We start from the raw sequence: 9,935 nt of genomic DNA, 5'->3' as shown, positions 1-9,935 counted from the left end.
TGTGTAATTTCCGTTGCCTATGTGTCTATATATGCAAGTCCCCTCTATTATGTATTTCTCTAACTATTAGCGATGCGTCTTTAATTTTTGCTTATAAATCGCCAGAAAAAATCCACGAAAAACAAGCAAAATTATGTAATAAAAATAAATTTCGAAATGGTAAAAGATTACACAATTTTAGGGAATTTGGGAAAAAAACAATTCATCCCACTTCAAGTAGCACTTGTGGACCCAAACTTTTTTTTCTTGATTCAAAACACAAAAAACAAAATATTTAGCGCACTTTCTTCAGGCACGAACAAAACAATTTGTTAATAAATCTAAATTTAGCACTACGTCGTCGTGTACTAAATAGGGTACTAAAATAGATCGGAAATTGACGTGGCACAGTTATTTGGTCAATTTTTCTAGCCTAATATTTCATAATCTTAAAATTTTTTACATTTTCTAGTATTCAGTAAACTTTTTTTGAAATCACTTTTCTTGTTTCAAAACACATCGAATAATTTTTATTAAATTCGTTTTAATTATTTGGGGAACCCTCAAATTCGTTTATTATCGCGTATATATATAGGAGCATAAAACACTATGTATATTTGTGTGTGCAGACAACGGCTAAGAGACAAGTCCGATTACTAGGCAATGGATATATCTAAACGCGACGATCGACAATGTTGGACTGGTAGCTTTTTAAATATTTTGTTTGAGTGGCAGGCACGCTCGAAAGGCAAGAGAAATGCCCAAAATTTTGTTAAAATTCGTATTAAAAGTGAAAAATAAATCTCATCGCGCAAGAATTTATTGCTTAAATCTGCGCAAAATGTTTTTGAAAATTCTCTCATACAAAACAAAACTTTTATTTAAATATTGAAATATTGACGACTCGTTTCAGTACAATTTGTAAAATATTTGTAACATGCAATAAAAATGTTTAAATAAACATTGCATTTCTAATTTTTCTAAAATGCGTAAAATATGAAAACGTCAAGGTCTTAGTTTTATTTAGTTTTGAAGTGCAAAATATACCATATAGATCTCATATAGACAAATGGTTTACCGAATTATTGTATTATATATAGGTTGTATTTTGTATGCCAAACATTTGTAATAATTTATACAATAATTTATAAATGAATCACAGAAAATACTTTAAATTTCTATTTAAATTTGTTTAAAATGGTGAATCAATTTTAATATCAAATTTGAGAGATGTTAATTAATTAAATACTTATATTGATATAGATGTAGATATTTCGCAATATTCGTTGAATGTAATTATTTGTCAGCATATTTGTACCATAGAAGCTATAAACTGTTTGAATAATTATATAGTAATATAATTATGTTAAATTAATGTTCACACACATGTACCTGGGCAAGTTTTCAGACATATAAATAATTTATCGGCATGAATTCGATTTCGTAATAGTTATCTAATATAACGAATGTCAACTTTAACGATTGTTCAATTATTATTATTATACTTATGAAAAAGGGATAGTACACTGCGACTTAAGAAATCTATTGTGCCTCTTAGTCGGATTAGAGCATTTCTTTAAGTCCAATTTCTTTAATGAAAGGCAGTATAGGGTCTATTTTTATTAATCTTGAATCCCTATGTTCCATGAAAAACCCTCCCAGGTGTTTCTTCAAGTCCGATTTCTTTAATGAAAGGCAGTATAGGGTCTATTTTTATTAATCTTGAATCTCTATGTTCCAGGTTTCTTCCGCATGTGCATCAGTGCCGTCCACTCCACTAGCACATGTTATGCGGTTTCTTTTTCTTCGCTATAGTAACTGCAGTTTGAGTTGGATTGAATTCTTAACTTTATTGGGTGATTATTCAATCTACAGTGACCGTTTGGAAATCCCGTAATAATTCTTAGGTTATTCTTTCTTTGTTCTATGCAATCTAAAGTCCCTAAAGTCCCTATGTTGTAAGTCCCTAAAAGTAATTTAAATTATGATATGCTTGGTAGGTTTTACCAATATAGTTCTCTTTCTTTTTCCTCTGCGCCCTTCAGAAGAATGGATAGAATTCCTTTGCCTAGACCACAAAAAAGTTCTTAGCCTATCATTATTTAAGCCGCGCCCATTATCATTATTGAATAACTAATTAAACTTATGACAAAATTCTCATTCTCAAATCATTGACTATGATATCTGTTAGGCTCAAAAGCTTAGAACGATAGTTGTAAAAGTTGCACTTCTAAAAACTGCCAGCACATGTGGTAATTAAGAAATGCCAGAAGTTTTTGTATATATGTATAATAATATATAATGAATATAAAATGGATATTATATAATGAATTAATCTGCTATTGAATTGGCTGACTTCAGTAATCCGATCTTAATGCATCGACTCTTAAGCGTTTTCCTTTTTCAAATCACAGCGCACGAAAAATTGAAATCTCTTTAATTACATTGTTATAAATTAATCACGTATCAAGCTTAACTTAGGTAATCAAAACTGCCGCTTTAAACAAGACTGTTACTTTTTAAAGTTTCAGTACTATCGTTCGGAAAGAGCACAGAAATATCCAGTTTTCAGAAAATATTTCAATGAATTTTAAAATGTATGCAAGAGTTGTACTTTACTCATAAAACAAAGTGTTACCTTGTGATTGCGATTCATAATATATGTCTGGAATCTGTATTTTGCTAGACGAGTCGTCTCGATTCCAATTTTAGTGGGGTAATTTTGGGTTTGCAATCTTCATCAATGTTCCGGAACTCTTTAATAAAATTGTTTAGTTATTGGTTAATTCAGAGAGAGTAGTGGAATGAAAAAAAATAAACAAAAGAGATTATTAAAAACGAGTTGTGAAGTTCTTATTTAAAGTTGTTCCCGTTTAAAGCAATAGAATATTGAAATTTTTCTCGTTTTAAGGCAATAAAAATATAGCCATCTTTAACAAAACCTATTATAGAAGTGCTATACTATAGAGTACTATAGAGTAATTCATGTGCATAACAATTAATAATTGTGAACTTGTGGTTTTATGTACCGTATTTAAAAATAAGATAGTTCTAAAAATAACAATTTTAGAAAGAAAATGAAGTCCGACTTCATGATGTGTCGAAATCACATGATGTCGAAATCCTGGTAAGTTTCACCGGGATTTTTCTCGATCGATATTATTACACGATCTGTTAAAAATATATCCATTCCTACACTATTATTGTCATCAGATTTCTTTTGTTTTTGATATATTTTTTTTTGATATGCTCCATTTCAGAAATGGATAAGAACAAAGTATCAATTTGCGAAGTTCGACGTTTTTTTTTTTTTAATTGAGTAAATCATAGAGTATATGTGCTATAGAGCAATATCATTAATAATATTATTATGATGGCAAATTTTTCTGAATTTTACAATTTTTTAAGTATGTTAAGGAGAAAGAACAAGGTTGAGATTTTTTCGCGATACATGTAGGTTGTAATCCTTATTAAAAATCAGTATTTCATATCAGTAAACTATTCTAATAAACTATACTTTTAATAGAATATGGTTATAATGTCCATTTGAAAGAACTAAACTTGATCAATTGTGAACTTTTAAACCATGTATCCACATTTTATTGTCAGCTATATCACATGTGAGAAGATCTGGATCGTTCACGATATCATTTGCTCAGCGATAGTTAAATGATTTTATTTTTGTTGCAAATTTAATCGTTTCAAAGAAAATTTTGTTGTCACAAAATTTGTCATGTTAAAACATCATGTCTAAGTGTCATGTGTTATTTCATCTAGATCTCCCTAAAAGCATTTCTTTACCAAAGGCTTTCTTTAACATATTCAAAGCTTCACTGTACCTTTTATTACAAAATTATTCTAAACCGACATTTTACCATACAAATAAAAACCTAACAAATTAACTAATGTAGGTTTTATTTAGTCGCTCGGAATATATATGTAGACTTATCTACATAACATCTACGTTACTCGCAGTCTAACCAATACATAACAAATATTCTATGAATAGAATGAAAATTTCAAAATTTTCGTTTATGTTTAATCATACCTAGTATATAGTAACAACAGTATTTATAATATAGTATATATTACAACAGTATTTATAAGTTGTAATTTGTTATAAAATAGCTCGGTCTAAAAAAGATTAAGTAGGGTGAATTAATTTCTTTCTCCAACATATTCTTTAATAACAAATTGCTTAGAAGAGTACTTCTTTGTTTATAAAGTTTTTGAAAAAATATTCTTCAATGAAATCTTCTAAAGTTCTTAAAAACCTATAATAATACAAAACTGATGAAACAGTTTTATATTAAATATATACTACAATTTTTTTTTATTAAAAATTGGCAAATTAAAACATTAAACAAATGAACGTATTTGTCAAAACCCGTTGATTATAATTTTGATGGCAAAAAGCCAATGCAAAATTTTTTTGGACTTTATTAAGTATCAGAAATATTTCTGCCTTTATAAAGATTTTGGCTGATCGGTTAAAACAGTTTCGATTTAATCATTTCAAATAACATTTTTTAAACTGAAAGTTTAATTAACTAAAATTTTTAAACTTACCATTCGAATTTCAATGGCAGCAAATTTTCTTCATCTTCACAATCGATTTTTACAAAAAATGTGGCTCTTTCGTTCGGTACACACCGCACAATCGAACTCGAATTATCACTGAAGGAAATCTTTGGCAGCCTGTGTACTTCTGTAGCATTAAGAGGAAAACCACGGGGATCTATAAGTAGAATAAAATTGTTTATTATTTTTTGTTTATTGTTATTTGTTTATTGTTTATTTGAAACATAATAAAGTAAGCAGTGTATACAATAATATAACCTTAATATTAAGTAAAATTTTTCAGTATTATATTTTTTATTATTAGGTATATATGAATCAGACCTATTCTATTGCCTGCAAATATACGTATTATATACACTTATTGCTTATTGCACTATAGGATAGGAGTTTATGAAGCTATTTTATGTACGAGTATGATATTTCATTTATTTTAGATGTAATAATATTATAATAAAAATAATAATGAAGAGGTTTCTATACAATAGTTTCGAAACAGAAAATGCAATAGTTTCTATTAAAAAACATAGTCACTTCTTTCATAACTTAAGTTAAATTACGACTTAAAAAATACAATAATGTTTGTAATATTGTCGACAAAAGGTTATTCCATTCTATTATCAGAACCTAAAAACTTAGATTTAATCTAAACGCGTAGGTATATGAGTGATTATTAACGGTGATTATTAAAAACCATAAATTGTGATATTAACCATCAATATAAGTCCTCTAAACAACAATACACCTATTTTAAACCTTTTTTAAGATTTCTATGACTCGTTGAACGATATATATGTTTAGCTTCAAATAACATCAGATGACTTTCTTGTTGAGATAAAAGATAGTCTCTTTTCCTGGTGCATGCTTTTAAGTTATCCGAATAGACAGTTGTCGGTGTATAAGCCAAATCTGGTAATTAATTCATACAATTCGAACATCGCAACTAATGACTTGTGATGAAGTGTTATATTTCTGTAAAAAACCACTTTTTTACCAAGTCTTCGGATATCACCAAATAATATAACTAGATTTAATAATCGCTATTTACGTGTTTTTCCCTGGAATAGTGAATAAATATCATACCATGTACGGCAAGAAGTATTCGTTATTTTGCCATTTTGGGTGAATTCACCGACTTCTCTCCACTGAACACTGTTTTCTCCACTCAAAACTGTTCTCGTCACTGTTAAATAAAAACTGGTGATACTATTAACATGTTCAAATCTGTATTTTTTTAATTTAAAAATTTGTTTCATCTGTCAATCTGGCGATTGCAGAACAGACGAGCTAATTGCTTCAGGACCTCACGCGGAACATTTAAGTAATCTGAGCATATCGTTAGTATCATGCAAATTGTTACTGAGTTCTTTCTGTGCTGAAATTTTTAATTAATGATGGGAAGACTCAACAATATGCAGGTATCTGTATGTAATCTGACTACTTTTCCCTAAAACGAAATCCAATATTCTCATTGAGATGCTCCGTAGAGATATCAGTTTTATGGTTGGTTTACTTATATGTCACTGCAGACTAGGGAACCATGCTAGAAAATTGATATATGTCGCAGGTGTGGGGAAGACGATGAAAGTGCATCTCATCTACTCTGTCTTTGCCCAGCTCATGCACAGCGGTGACTCAACACTTTCGGAACCCAATTAATTGAAGAACAGCATTCTAAGCTTCGCCAAAGATTCTAGATTGTTTTAAACCCTGAGTTTCCTTTATATACGATAAAAACAATGGGCCACTAGACGTAAGTGAATGCCGTTACCAGGATCGCCGGTATAATTTAACCTAACTTACTACGTTTTTATTAAGTACGTTTTGTCAAACCGAGACGAATTGTGTTGTTCATGTAAGCAATTTAAAAAGTTGATATTTTGAATGTATAATGTATCTTAAGAAGAAACTCTATCAGCATATAGAGCAGTAAAAAAATTGTTAAAATAGCTGGCTCGACTAAAATCTATTGTTAAAACAGGGTGCGCGGAAAATTGGAATGGAAATCGAAATAAAATTTAAAAAAATATGTCGTTAGTTACTTTCACTTTTACCCAGGAGGTCCCATTTCTAACAACTATGAAACGCCGATTTAGGTAAGATTACACTTCACAAAAACTGATAACGCAAGCTTAGATATTGAATTAGCCGTCTTACATTAGATTAGATTCGATTTAAGAATAGGCTGGAAACTATCTCACCACGTTATTGCATCCTTGGAGATTATTGTGACAAACTCACCATCATAGGTACATAAAAAGTTGCATGATGATTTAACAACGAAAAAGTATCGCTATAGTCGGATGTTATATGTCGTGATTATTGCTTGATGAACAAAATTCAAGAAAAATTAGCCACGCGTAAACATTTCGAGACAAACGGTAACCTATTTTTTTTTAAATTTATCTTAGCAACAGTTCGTTAGGACCAATATAGACCATTCAGTGGTTAATTAATTTACTAGAAATCACTCTTACATATCGCGTACTGGATTAAAATTTTCTAGGATCAGTTCAGGAAAATTATGTCTGTTAATACTAATAAAAGTTATCAAAATTAATCAGTTTTAAAAATATATCATATGAGTTTTATTAAGAATTAGTGGTTTTCACTTTAAGTATAAATGAAAGTGAAATAATTTCGGTTCCCTGTATATAATTCAACAAAAAATAACAAAGGAAATGGCATGGATCGTTTCCATTTTGTGTTATTTGTCGTTTAAAACTGACATGAAATGATTTCTTTTTGTTTCCACCTATCAGAGACGATTTTCACCTACAGAAGAATTAATAACTTTTTAGTTGCAAAACCGTGTAGAAGGTATTTCAAGCAGATCTGCATAGTTGGAATATTTAATGAAAAATAACTTTTTTTTGTAATTAGATTTTCAATATAATAATTACCTTTGTATTTATCTTAATTATAAAGAAAATACATAAAGAATACAGACATAAAGAATTTCTAAAAACAATCAATTGGGCTTGTAAAACATTATAGGGCATTATAGCGAACTATATAAATTCACTAAACGTAACAAATATGCTTTTGTGGTATTAAAATATGTCAAAACTATTAAAATTTTCATATTGTAATCACTCTTGGTGTAAACTGATGTTGCAATTTACCATTCACAACTAAATATTAGTATTAAATTAAAGTTATTCTAATTCTATAGGTTAAATTACACATAATAGATAGTATATCAAAAAAAAAAAACGTGAATAATTTGTGAGAATGAAAAATTAACATAAATTTGGTGGAAAAATAGATGAAAATAAATAAGTAAAACATTGGGTATAACATTTTTAGAAACATACTCTATCAACTTATGAACAAATCCTTGGTGATACCTAGTGTAAAAATTCTTGATTATTACTAATTTGATTTCCATAGAATGTGATCAGCCATTGACCAATGTTTTATTTCCTGCCAAATTTTTAAAAAGCTCTACGACATTAAAACAGACATTCACTCCATTCCTAATTCATCAAGTTTTAGTAAGCTCTTGATACCATTGGGTAGGTTAAAACTGAATTTACTCTCATCAAAATTGACATACCAAAAATTTTAGCGACGTTTATAAGAATTATCTTGAAAAAAACAAAAATTAAATGCTTTTATGAAGAGAATTAACTGATTCTTTTACAATTAGCTCAGGGAGAAAACAATAAGAAGTTTTTTTCCTTTTAATATACTTTTAAATACTTGCCATCAATATAGTATTTTATAATGTAGTAAAGAGATTTGATACCGGAAAAATTACTTTTAATAGTAACATTCGAATTTACTCTTATGTGGATGAGATTCTGTGCTTGTAATAAAAGCAATCTTAAAAAATATAGAAGGTTTAGCAGTTACCATTAGATTTAGAATAAATTTTATAAAAGCGAAATATATGATGGATTTTTTAATATAGAGGATGTATGTTCTGTTATATGTATATTCATTGAAAGAATAATAGTCCAAAAAGAAGAACTATTAAAATTTTAAAACCAGAAAGAATATACATTATATATTAATTACAATCCTAAAATGAATACAAAGAGGTAATAAAACAAAACATTAGGTATATAAGTTTGAAACTTATAAAGTATAAGGTCAAGTGAAGCGATCACAAAAAAGTATTTGCAAAACCCTATTATACTCATTGATACCCACGAATGTAGAACGCCAATTTCAAAGAAAATTATATAGACAAATTGATTTTTTAAGAAATTCGCTTCAGCATTAAAGTAGAAAGAATCAATAGGACCAAAACGATGATAGCAGTGTTTTAAGACGGAAGTGATTAAGTAACTATTAGGGAAGTTATTGTGTGTTTGGCATCGAAAATATATTAAACAGGGATATCTACATATTATAAATTAGTCATGCTTTGAGTTTAGTTCTTTGAGTCTTTGAGTTTAGTTCAATTTAAAATCAGGACGGTTTTTGATTATGACGCATTTTTTAATGACGCAGTTTAATATTTTTCTACTCTACGTTCTCGGCGATAAGAATCTTTTCGGTAACTGCTAGAAAGACGAACTGTTCAATAGATAGACGAACAATTTAATAAAAGATGGGAATATTTAACAATATAAATGCATCTGTACTCTCAGTGATATGCCACGCAGAGATATTAGTCTTGTAGTTTGCTAATGGAGAGGGAGCCATACTAAAAAATCATTCCTTCGTTTAATCATTCCTATCACAGTTAACGGTAAGACAATTAAAATGCATCACATGTACTTACTTACTTCCCAGTGCATGCGTAGCGCCGATTTACTATATTAAACGTTTACTTTTATGAGAATTTTGGCCAGTTCCAAGTTTCCTCTAAAGAGCATTTTAGGCTTTGTCAAATGTTTAAGTTAGTTTTTAAAATTCTGAGTTCTTAAACGGTATAACAATGACACAATATGCCTAAGTGGATCCTAATGATTGATGGTATACCCTAACTAATTACTATTAAAATTACATTTCAGTTTTTGCGCTGACTCTAAGCTTCAAATTCGGCAGGATACGAGTTCGATTCCTAATACTTAAAGTATCCAAAAATTATTTACAATTAATTAAATACAAGAATTATTTCCAAGACCACTGATGATGGGTATTTGGCAATACTCGAAACAGCTGTACGATCAGCCAAAAACTCAATTAATTAAAATAGTATAAAAAGAAGAATTTTTGTTGTTGTAGTTCACTATTGTTCGAAATACCTTTTTATTTCAGTTTTTTTTGAACATTTTTTCCACAACTTTTTCGTTTTGACTAAAGTAGTAGAAAATAATATAACCAATCTGATCAGCAAAACAAAATCTTTGCCCATACAACAAACGGTTACCCTAATATATACATTAAGACTGAAAAGTTTTCGGAAATTCTCATTTAAAATT

This window comes from Teleopsis dalmanni, chromosome 2 (assembly GCF_002237135.1).
Source record: "Teleopsis dalmanni isolate 2A chromosome 2, ASM223713v2, whole genome shotgun sequence".
Classification (NCBI taxonomy): domain Eukaryota; kingdom Metazoa; phylum Arthropoda; class Insecta; order Diptera; family Diopsidae; genus Teleopsis; species Teleopsis dalmanni.
The sequence above is the reverse complement of the archived record's forward strand: the minus strand, read 5'-3'. Positions refer to the sequence as shown.